The sequence below is a fragment of the Oryctolagus cuniculus genome, chromosome 7 (assembly GCF_051225735.1).
Source record: "Oryctolagus cuniculus isolate XC-2025 breed Fujian yellow rabbit chromosome 7, ASM5122573v1, whole genome shotgun sequence".
Lineage (NCBI taxonomy): Eukaryota > Metazoa > Chordata > Mammalia > Lagomorpha > Leporidae > Oryctolagus > Oryctolagus cuniculus.
Window position 1 is genome coordinate 82,329,821 of NC_142873.1, and position 12,310 is coordinate 82,342,130.

Genomic DNA, 12,310 nt, shown 5'->3' on the forward strand with positions numbered 1-12,310 from the left:
AAAATGTGCAAGAGAGAAACGTCAGATTACTCTCAGAGGATCTCCAATCAGACTCACAGCAGACTTCCCATCAGAAACACTACAGGCTAGGAGGGAATGGCGAGACATAGCACAGGTGCTAAGAGAAAAAAATTGCCAGCCCAGAATATTATATCCTGCCAAGCTCTCATTTGTGAATGAAGGTGAAATAAAGACCTTTCATAGCAAACAGAAATTGAAGGACTTTGTGGCCACTCGTCCAGCCCTGCAAAAGATACTTAAAGATGTGCTACACTCAGAAACACAGAAACACGGCCATCAATATGAAAGAAGGGAAAGGAAGAACACCTACCAGTAAAAGAGCATGGGAAGCTCAAAGCATATACTAGAAAATATTTCCTGGAAAATGGCAGGGCAAAGTCACTACGTATCAATAGTCACATTGAACATTAATGGTCTGAATTCTTCAGTTAAAAGACACCGTTTGGCTGACTGGCTCAAAGAACACAACCCAACTATTTGTTGCCTACAAGAAACACATCTCTCTAACAAAGAGGCAAGCAGACTGAAAGTGAAAGGTTGGAAAAAGATATTCCATGCCAACAGAAACCAAAAAAAAGCAGGTGTAGCCATATTAATATCAGACAAAATAAACTTTAATACAAAAACTGTTAAGAGAGACAAAGAGGGACACTATATAATGATTAAGGGTTCAATTCAACAGGAAGATGTAACTATTATAAATGTATATGCACCTAATTACAGGGCACCAGTCTATTTAAAAGATATGTTAAGGGACTTAAAGGGAGATTTAGATTCCAATACAATAGTACTGGGGGACTTCAATACTCCACTCTCAGAAATAGACAGATCATCCGGACAGAAGATCAACAAGGAAACAGCAGATTTAATTGACACTATTGCCCAAATGGATCTAACAGATATCTACAGAACGTTCAACCCTACATCTACAGACTTCACATTCTTCTCAGCAGTGCATGGAACCTTCTCTAGGATTGATCACATACTAGGCCATAAAGCAAGTCTCAGCAAATTTAAAAGAATTAGAATCATACCATGCAGCTTCTCAGACCACAGAGGGATGAAGCTGGAAATTAGCAACTCAGGAAACCCCAGAAAGTATGCAAACACATGGAGACTGAACAACATGCTCCTGAATGAACACTGGGTCATTCAAGAAATCAAAAGAGAAATCAAAAACTTTCTGAAAGTAAATGAAGACAACAACACAACATATCAAAACTTATGGGATACAGCAAAAGCAGTATTGAGAGGCAAATTTATAGCAATAGGTGCCTATATCAAGAAATTGGAAAGGTACCAAATAAATGAGCTTTCAGCGCACCTCAAGGACCTAGAGAAACTGCAGCAAACCAAACCCAAATCTAGTAGGAGAAGAGAAATAATTAAAACCAGAGAAGAAATTAACAGGATTGAATCCAAAAAAACATTACAAAAAATCAGCCAAGCGAGAAGCTGGTTTTTTGAAAAAATAAACAAAATTGACACCTCATTGGCCCAACTATCTAAAAAAAGAAGAGAAAAGACCCAAATCAATAAAATCAGAGATGAAAAAGGAAACATAACAACAGACACCACAGAAATAAAAAGAATCATCAGAAATTACTACAAGGACCTGTATGCCAGCAAACAGGAAAACCTATCAGAAATGGATAGATTCCTGGACACATGCAATCTACCAAAATTGAACCATGAAGACATAGAAAACCTAAATAGACCCATAACTGAAACAGAAATTGAAACAGTAATAAAGGCCCACCCAACAAAGAAAAGCCCAGGACCAGATGGATTCACTGCTGAATTCTACCAGACATTTAAAGAAGAACTAACTACATTTCTTCTCAAACTATTTAGAACATTCGAAAAAGAGGGAATCCTCCCAAATTCTTTCTATGAAGCCAGCATCACCTTAATCCCTAAGCCAGAGAAAGATGCAGCACTGAAAGAAAATTACAGACCAATATCCCTGATGAACATAGACGCAAAAATCCTCAATAAAATTCTGGCCAATAGAGTACAACAACACATCAGGAAAATCATCCACCCAGACCAAGTGGGATTCATCCCTGGTATGCAGGGATGGTTTAATGTGCGCAAGACAATCAATGTGATACACCACATTAACAGACTGCAGAAGAAAAACCATATGATTATCTCAATTGATGCAGAGAAAGCATTTGATAAAATTCAACACCCTTTCATGATGAAAACTCTAAGCAAATTGGGTGTGGAAGGAACATTCCTCAATATAATCAAAGCAATTTATAAAAAACCCACGGCCAGCATCCTATTGAATGGGGAAAAGTTGGAAGCATTTCCACTGAAATCTGGCACCAGGCAGGGATGCCCACTCTCACCACTGCTATTTAACATAGTTCTGGAAGTTTTAGCCAGAGCCATCAGACAAGAAAAAGAAATCAAAGGAATACAAATCAAGAAGGAAGAAGTCAAACTATCCCTCTTTGCAGACGATATGATTCTGTACTTAGAGGATCCAAAGAACTCTACTAAGAGACTATTGGAACTCATAGAGGAGTTTGGCAAAGTGGCAGGATATAAAATCAATGCACAAAAATCAACAGCCTTTGTATACACAAGCAATGCCATGACTGAGAAAGAACTGCTAAGATCCATCCCATTCACAATAGCTACAACAACAATCAAATACCTTGGAATAAATTTAACCAAGGACGTTAAAGATCTCTACGATGAGAATTACAAAATCTTAAAGAAAGAAATAGAAGAGGATACCAAAAAATGGAAAAATCTTCCATGCTCATGGATTGGAAGAATAAACATCATCAAAATGTCCATTCTCCCAAAAGCAATTTATAGATTCAGTGCAATCCCAATCAAGATTCCAAACACATTCTTCTCAGATCTAGAAAAAATGATGCTGAAATTCATATGGAGGCACAAGAGACCTCGAATAGCTAAAGCAATCTTGTACAACAAAAACAAAGCCAGAGGCATCACAATACCAGATTTCAGGACATACTACAGGGCAGTTGTAATCAAAACAGCATGGTACTGGTACAGAAACAGATGGATAGACCAATGGAACAGAATTGAAACACCAGAAATCAATCCAAACATCTATAGCCAACTTATATTTGATCAAGGATCTAAAACCAATTTCTGGAGCAAGGACAGTCTATTCAATAAATGGTGCTGGGAAAACTGGATTTCCACGTGCAGAAGCATGAAGCAAGACCCCTACCTTACACCTTACACAAAAATCCACTGAACGTGGATTAAAGACCTAAATCTATGACCTGACACCATCAAGTTACTAGAGAACATTGGAGAAACCCTTCAAGATATTGGCACAGGCAAAGAATTTCTGGAAAAGACCCGGAAGCACAGGCAGTCAAACCCAAAATCAACTATTGGGATTGCATCAAATTGAGAAGTTTCTGTACTGCAAAAGAAACAGTCAGGAGAGTGAAGAGACAACCGACAGAATGGGAAAAAATATTTGCAAACTATGCAACAGATAAAGGGTTAATAACCAGAATCTACAAAGAGATCAAGAAACTCCACAAAAACAAAACCAACAACCCACTTAAGAGATGGGCCAAGGACTTCAATAGACATTTTTCAAAAGAGGAAATCCAAATGGCCAACAGGCACATGAAAAAATATTCAAGGTCACTAGCAATCAGGGAAATGCAAATCAAAACCACAATGAGGTTTCACCTCACCCCTGTTAGAATGGCTCACATACAGAAATCTACCAACAACAGATGCTGGCGAGGATGTGGGGAAAAAGGGACACTAACCCACTGTTGGTGGGAATGCAAACTGGTCAAGCCGCTATGGAAATCAGTCTGGAGATTCCTCAGAAACCTGAATATAACCCTACCGTTCGACCCAGCCATCCCACTCCTTGGAATTTACCCAAAGGAAATTAAATTGACAAACAGAAAAGTGGTCTGCACCCTAATGTTTATCACAGCACAATTCACAATAGCCAAGACCTGGAACCAACCTAAATGCCCATCAACGGTAGGCTGGATAAAGAAATTATGGGATATGTATTCTTTAGAATACTATACCGCAGTAAGATCTAAGACACTATTGGAACTCATAGAAGAGATTGGCAAAGTAGCAGGATATAAAATCAATGCACAAAAATCAACAGCCTTTTTATACACAGGCAATGCCACGGTTGAGGAAGAACTTCTAAGATCAATCCCATTCACAATAGCTACAAAAACAAATACCTTGGAATAAACTTAACCAAGGATGTTAAAGATGTTTACGATGAAAATTATAAAATCTGTTGATGCGATTTGGGTTGGTTCCAGGTCTTAGCTATTGTGAATTGAGCTGCAATAAACATTAATGTGTAAAAAAAAAAAAAAAAAAAAAATACTATACCGCAGTAAGAAACAATGAAATCCAGTCATTTGCAACAAAATGGAGGAATCTGGAACACATCATGCTGAGTGAAGTAAGCCAGTCCCAAAGGGACAAAGACCATATGTTCTCCCTGATCGGTGACAACTGACTGAACACCAAAATGGAAACCTCCTGAAGTGAAATGGACACTATGAGAAATGGTGACTTGATCAGCATAGCCCTGACTGTTAATGGACAACTTAATACATTATCCCTCTTAGTATTTTTTTTGTCTGTTCTACTTAATATGACTGGTTTAATTCTGTAATTATCACACAGTTATTCTTAAGTGTTGAAAATTAACTGAAATGTGATCCCTGTTAAACGTAAGAGTGGGAATAAGAGAGGGAAGAGATGTATAATTTGGGGCATGCTCGGGCTGACTTGCCCCAATTGTAGAGTTGGAAACATACCAGGGGATTCCAGTTCAATCCCATCAAGGTGGCATGTGCCAATGCCATCTCACTATTCCAAGTGATCAATTTCAGTTCACAATTGATCATAATGAAAGGACTAAGAGTCAAAGGGAGCACATAAACAAGTCTAGTACCTGCTAACACTAACTGATAGAATAAATAAAGGGGAGAGTGATCCAACATGGGAAGTGAGATACTCAGCAGACTCATAGAATGGCAGACGTCCTAAATAGCACTCTGGCCTCAGAATCAGCCCTAAAGGCACTTGGAGCTGGCTGAAAAGCCCATGAGAGTATTTCAGGCATGGAAAGCCAAGACACTCTGGCAAAAAGATCTCCGTGAGTGAGATCCCAGTGGAAAGAACAGGTCTTCAAAGAGGGAGGTGCCTTTCTCTGAAGGGAGGAGAGAACCTCCACTTTGACTATGACCGTGTCTAAACAAGATAAGAGTCGGAGAACTCAAGGGGCTTCCATAGCCTTGGAAACTCATGACTGGAGCATAGGGAGATTACTGATGCCATAAACAGGAGTGTCAATTTGTAAAGTCAACAACAGGAGTCACTGTGCACTTACTCCTCATGTAGGATCTCTGTCCTTAATGTGCTGTACATTGAGGCTTAATGCTATAACGAGTACTCAAACAGTATATTTCACTTTGTGTTTCTATGGGGGTGCAAATGGTTGAAATCTTTACTTAATGTACACTAAACTGATCTTCTGTAAAAAAAAAAAAAAAAGAAAGAAAAAAGAAAAAAGAAACTATCAATTCCCAACTTGACTCTCACTGGGATTAAACATGACAATAGGTCTGATCTGATTTCATCATCATTTAAAAAAAATCATCTATTATTTTTCACTTTATGTTTCTGTGTGGGAGCAAACTGTTGAAATCCTTACTTAATATATACTAAGCTGATCTTCTGTATATTAAGATAATCGAAAATGAATCTTGATGTGAATGGAAGGGGAGAGGGAGTGGGAAATGGGAGGGTTGTGGGTGGGAGGGACGGTATGGGGGGGGGAAGCCATTGTAATCCATGAGTCGTACTTTGGAAATTTATATTTATTAAATAAAAGATAAAAAAAACAAATAAACAAACAAAAAAGAGATGTTACAGTTTTTGCAAATACAGATCTGTAAAAGAAACAAATTTAAAGCATATCAAAGATGTGTAAAACTGAGCAAGTGAACCAGGCAAACTAAAGGGTGTTTGCATTAACCCTATTTTTTGAACCAATCTGTATTGGCTTACTTTAATTAACAACATAAAGGCTTGTATACACAGAACTTACTCTTACTTTTATAAGACCACTCTAGCTGGAAAGCAAAAACATGAATACAACATAGGTCTGACATCACTTACAACACTTTAATACACTTTGCATTGTTGGGTTCCCAAACCAGGACCCCAACACGTCGAGATGCGCACCCCAAAGACTCAGATTCCAATCCAGTAGATGCAACACGCAAGAGGATTTATTCAATGTCTGCGCACAAATGTCTTGACAGCACAAAGCCATCCAAAGAAGAAGCCCTGAACAGTTGTTAACAAGCATTTTTAAAGGGAAAAACCACACAATTTACTTAATACACACAATTTACATGCTAATTGGATGGTTTAAATGATACACACACGAGTCACATACTGGTTGGGGGATTTAAATGAGGGGGTTAGTGGCGGGAAAATTTTTCTGGCTATCGCAGGAGTCACTTTAAGACTTTAGGGTGGGATATCTGCTGCTGGCCAGAAGGTGCCCTGCAACTAGGAGTTATTGCAAAGCCTCGAGGCGGGGTTCTCACTGTGAACCACATCTCAAGTGACAGCTGGTGCCTAGGGCTCTTTCTAGGAACTAGCACTCTACATGGGGCAAAGGCTACTTCTAAGAATTAACTCTCTAAGTAGGACAAAGGTTACTTCATCTGGGCCAGAGGGGAATGGCTCTTCAGCATAATCTGAATTGACTCAAACAGCTGTTACTTTAACAAATCTAGAGTCTTATCCTTTGAGAGTTCAAGGCATCTGACTGGAAGCCTCAAAGTTGGAAGACTCGTTTAGAATTTAAACTGTTAGAGAGTCAAACCATTTAGCCAAAAGTTAGTACGTTTAACCTGAGCATTTTAACCAAGGCTGTGGGTTAGATCTGATCAGATTTAATGTAATCACTCAAACATTAAAGACAGGCAAATAACGTAAACAACTTCACATAGTAGTTTTCCCAATCAAGACTCAGTCCTGACAATAGAAAAATATGAAACCTTCAAGACATGTGAAAACTCTCATCAGCTAAGTCAGGGACAGCAGCACAGAAAAGAGCTGATCATCAGTGTAGGAGCCCATTGCTTAGGTTTCCATTAACTGCAAAGAGAAAGACCCATCAGGTTGGAAAGGGTTAATGGATTAAGGTTCTTGCTCCCTTAGGTAAGGCCAGCAGTAGCCAGAGGCATTTCCCTCCCTCCCCCCCCCCCCATTTAGGAGGGGTTTTGAATTGGAAATGGAGAGGGAAAAAGCAGCCCTAGGAAGCACTCTCCCTAGAGATATCTGGCCTTGCCTGCATGGGTGAGGCAGGCCACATTGACAGGAAGAGAGTGCAGAGAAAGGCTGTGGTCCCCCATTAACAGGGAAGACTGCACGCTGGGGCCTAGCAGACTGGTCATGGGGTTGGGGAGGCGCACTGTTTATAAGATGGCAGCAGACAATCCCAGGGAGGGGAATACCCATAAAGGGGTGGCCACATGGGTGGCACTAGGCTAAAGGTCCCCTCTGTAATTGGAGGGGCCATGGATTGAGGCGGCACTGGGCCTTCAGGGGTTACCACCACACCTGAAGGCTCTACCTTAGTTTTAACTGCCTCTGGGGATTTATGAGCCGCCTGATACTCCTCATCAAAGGCCAACCAGAACATGTGTTTCATATTAACCGGCTTAGGTGTGTAAGATTTTTGGTGTGGCTTTAAGCCTTGAGTCTTTAGTATGTACTTCAGTGCCTTAGGCACTGGGTCACCAAACTTAGCATGAGATTGCCCTATCCTTTCTGGGATACCTTACCTCCAGAGCCTCGCTTAGCCGTCACCCAATACTTTCACTTAGGCCAGAGTTAGTCCTCTCGGGCCAGAGTCAGTCCTTCTTTAGGGCTCCTTTGAGTACATCGTGCCCCACATTGGGTGCCACTTGTTGGGGTCTTAAGCCTGAGGCTAGCTCCTGACCAGCAGGGGACAGCACAAGCACTCCCTGGCAAAGTGAACTGGAGAGGTAAGGTCGACGGGTCAAGCACACTGCAGCAAGAACCCGTGAGTTCTGTCGAAGAAGAAACTACTTTATTGAGGAAGTGTACAGGTTTATAAGGCTTACAAAAGGCATGCGCAGTAGGGGAGCCAACCAGCAAAAAGGTCATGCAGGCGTGGGCGGACCACGTGCAGTGGCATCTTAAGCAAAGTACAGGGATCACGCACTGCCCATGTGTCTGGAACTAAAGCAGACCTATCCCTGCCGGTGGTCTGATCTTAGATAGCTTACCCACAGTAGCCACACACACCCCTCGAAAATCCACCAGGCACCATATTGTAATGGAGATTTGAGGCAATGCCCAATAAAGGTGGACTGGTCTTTGTCTGCTGGTTTACTTCACTTAGCATAAAGAGCTCCAAGAGCAGGGAGGCAGGAGGAAGCAGGAGGATTTGGGTTCTAGAAAGGACTTCAGCCCCTTTGCACATAAGCGGGTAGGATCCTTCCCTCATTGTTCTACTCAGAGCTCTTTGCTTGCAGCCCAGATTGGAAACCCTAGGAGCAGCAGGGCATCCTGGGCACAGCAGGCACAGGGCTGCAGCCTCTAAAATCCATTGAGATACTAAAGGGTCCGGAGAAAGCACCCGCTGGCCTCGCACCAGGCCTGTGAAGTCCTCCTGCTGCCTGCGCCCACCACTCCTAAGTAGGCTGCGCTAGGAATTCCTGGTGGTCACTGTCAGTGAAGGGAAGGGGCCAAGAAGAAGCTCCTCCTCACACTTACCTGACCAGGGCGCCACAGTCAGGACCAAGCTCTCCTCTGCCTGTGCTCACCACTTGCCATCGCTCCTGATCTGGCTCCTCCTACACACACCGCTGTTCTCGCCACCCAAATAAGGGCTGAGTGGAGGACAACCGAAAGCGAAATCTATGCTTTTCTTGGTAATGGTTGAGATGTTTGCTGTGTTTTACAAGTGGACAGGAAATCGTGGTTTCTAGGAAGAGGGGCCAAGAAAGTCTTGGGCTTCCAGTTTCTGAATCGCTGTGCCCCTGCTCATCCTAGATGGAGCCCCTGTCCCTCTGTCCATTCCGGCACCCTTCAATCAGACAAGAGCAGCCTCTGCCTCTAATGGCCACCACAGACACTGCCTGGGTAACACGCACACTCCTGGGCAAGCTGACCTCCCTGCAGGTCAGGGGCTTGCACAGGGGCCTGCAAGGAAAAGCAGTTCATCCTCCTGAGATCCAAACAGGAAGCACCTGGCATGGAGCCCTTGTGGGGGCGCCTACTCTGGCGGCTGCTGGGGATTGCTGAGGAGACACAGGCAAGCACCCGGGGCTCCAGGCAGACCTCAGAAAGGGCCCCTTGACCTGCGCAGCCCTGTGAGGGTGGCTCAGGTAAGCTGAAGAATGTGTCTCATTGTGTGGATGTTTCCACAGAAGCCGACCTAAGTATGATTCAAATACATTCCCAGGTTCCTGTAGGGTGTATGATGCTTCCTGGAACTAGTTTCTCTTTTTTTTTTTTAACCTGGGGAAAGAAGGGTGTATTTCCATTTACATGGCATAATTCAGTGAAGCAATATTTATAATTCTATCTGTAATGATATAGCATCCACACCATGTTTATACTTTTTATTTTCACAAGTAAGAGATAATATGTGATTTTTGTGTTTCTGGGTATGGCTTACTTCACTTAGCATGATGATCTGAGATCTGTTTGGTGGTTGAATATTACAAGTAACATTTCATCTTATACACACCACACCACGTGACTCAGCAGTGCTGCCTCCCATATCAGCATTAGAAGGAAGCCAGGAACAGGAGTTAGAGCTGGGTATCAAAGCCAGGCACTCCAATATGAGACAGGGTCTTAACTGGCATCTTAACTGCTAGTCCAGATGTCCTGCTAAGCTTTGAACTTTCACATGCTGTTCTTGAAACATAACTCCTTAGATATGCAGTCAAATACTCAGTAAATCTGAGGAAGAGTCTAGAATCAAAAGTAACAGCAAGTCTTGTTTTTCAGTACGAGCTTGAACAAATTGGTCAGCTTCAGTGGATTGCAGAATGTGACTGAGTAGAGGGAGATGGAGGACAACATTTTCTCCCAACTTGACCTGCAGGAAACCCAAGCCATCTGTTTCCCTACCTCTGGAAGGATGTCACATGATCATTTCTTTGTACTACTTTCCTGTTGGCTTAAGGGTCCTTGTCATATGGATGAGCAGAAACTATCAGTTTATTTTTAAAATTTTATTGATTTGCAAGGTAGAAGCCATTGTAATCCATAAGCTGTACTTTGGAAATTTATATTCATTAAATGAAAGTTAAAAAAAAAAAAGGTAGAGTTACAGAGAGGCAGAAGCAGAGAGAAGGAGGGAGGGAGGGAGGCAGTAAGACAGATAGAGAGAGGTCTTCCATTTACCGGTTCACTCCCCAAATGACTGCAACAGCAAGAGCTGGGTTGAGTCAGAGCCAGGACCACGTGGATGCAGGGGCCCATGCGCTTGGGCCATCTTCTACTGCTTTCCCAGGCCATTGCAGAGAGCTGGATTGGAAGTGGAGCACCTGGGACTCGAACTGGCACCCATCTAGGATGTGATACTGCAGGCGGAGGCTTTACCCATATGCCACAGCTCCAATCTGAAATTATGAGTTTTCAACAGCTTATTCCTTAGTCATTTATTGGCTGGCATAATGAATGATCTGAAATTGTTTTTTCAATATGTAACATGATCCTTTTAATGCATTCAATTTTATAAGTAATGGTTTAAAAAAGTAAATGGAAAATACAGATGAACAAGGGAAACTAAGAACTTTTCTCCTTAAAATAATACAGGTCTGCTGCTTGGGAGATTTTTCCACAGAATGTTTCCACACATTCCAACAGATTTGTCCCCTGTGCTGCACAAATACCCACAAGTGTCCCTATCTGGAGGGACACATTGGTATCCTGTTGTGAGCTCTGGCTTCCCTGGGATACACATTGTGGACACAAAATTTAGAGTAGTTACACAAATTTCCTCCAAGGATGCTGCAGATGACCCGAGAATAGATTGAAAGAGTCCCCTGATAGGTGGGAGTTGGAGAGTGGGAGTTCTTCTAAGCAGAGTTTATAATCCAGCAAATTGTAGTTACAAATGTAACTATAGTCATTAATTTCTCTGTGATGAAAGTACATTTTTAAATGGAAGATTATTTATGTGGATACTTGAATATGAAGCCCTCTCTAAGTTGTGCAAATTGCGGGAACTGATGAAATCTGCCTTTTAATCAGGGAGAGGCAGAGTCGCGTGCTCATGACAGTGCCCTTCAGCTGTCAGATGTCACTGTTGTAGATGGAGCCGGAGCCCTGCCTCATGAGGCACTTGTGTACCTAATGGTCCCTGGGAGGAGCAAAGAGCATACTTGCTGAAAATGATTATGGATTAGAATAAAAGGTCTAACCGATCCTGTGTAACACTTGGTGAACTGGCCCCTTCTACATCCCACCTACCCAAATGACAGAATAGTTCCTTTTACTCTTCAGGTTCAGTTCAGAGTCCCTTCTTCTCGCTGTTTCTTTTAAAATTGTCTACCAGAAATTTTAAAGTTCATAATCTTATATTTTTGAGTGACTATGAGACAAAGAGGGACACCCAGGCAGACAAAGACAGAGATGGCTGCCATCTACTCATTCACGTCTCAAATGTCTGCAATGACTGCAGCTAAAATGGGCAGGCTTTTCTTTTTTCTCAGCTCACCTTCTCAGCCAGGAAGCTGAGTATTTATGCAAAGGATAACAACTAAAGTCATTGGCAGGTTTTGCATGAAAGCAAATTCTGGTATCCATTTCAGGACTCAGATGCAAACTTCATCTTCTCTCAAATGAAATGGAAAGTGAAAGCAAGCAAGGTTTCTTTAAAATGGAGTTGATACCCAGAAATCAGCTGTCTTCTAATTATATCTATTGTTTATCTCAGGCAACCAGAACATAGTTCCAGGGACAATTGAATGCTTTTGTCAATGTTTACTAGTAACAGAGCTTTCCATCTACCATCCTACTCCATTCCAGGTTAAGTAAATCTACTGCTGTGAATTAATTTAGAAATGTTGATGACCAATGATTTAACTATTTCTAAGGAATATATTTATAAATAGAAACATTTATAAATGCTTATAATATGTGTGTATGAAGATACTTCAAATTTAATAGTATTAATGGTATTGATATCCTATTTATGAGTCAATGTTTTTCATCAATTACA

The 12,310-nt window shown here is 41.7% G+C and overlaps 2 protein-coding genes across 3 annotated transcripts in view; one reads left to right on the plus strand and one right to left on the minus strand.

The window, feature by feature from the left end:
- The window catches only part of LOC100349005 (guanylate-binding protein 3), a 52,127-nt gene extending 42,862 nt beyond the window's left edge, over positions 1–9,265 (minus strand). Inside the window, exon 1 of one of the 2 annotated variants that reach the window (XM_002715512.6) lies at positions 8,845–9,265. The gene's annotated coding sequence lies outside the window, so the exon portion shown is untranslated. The remainder of the gene's footprint in view (positions 1–8,844) is intronic. The other variant, XM_089300413.1, reaches the window with a different exon arrangement.
- A 58-nt stretch (positions 9,266–9,323) lies between these two features.
- The window catches only part of LOC108177586 (guanylate-binding protein 7), a 38,000-nt gene continuing 35,013 nt past the window's right edge, over positions 9,324–12,310 (plus strand). Inside the window, exon 1 of the mRNA XM_089300428.1 lies at positions 9,324–9,458. The gene's annotated coding sequence lies outside the window, so the exon portion shown is untranslated. The remainder of the gene's footprint in view (positions 9,459–12,310) is intronic.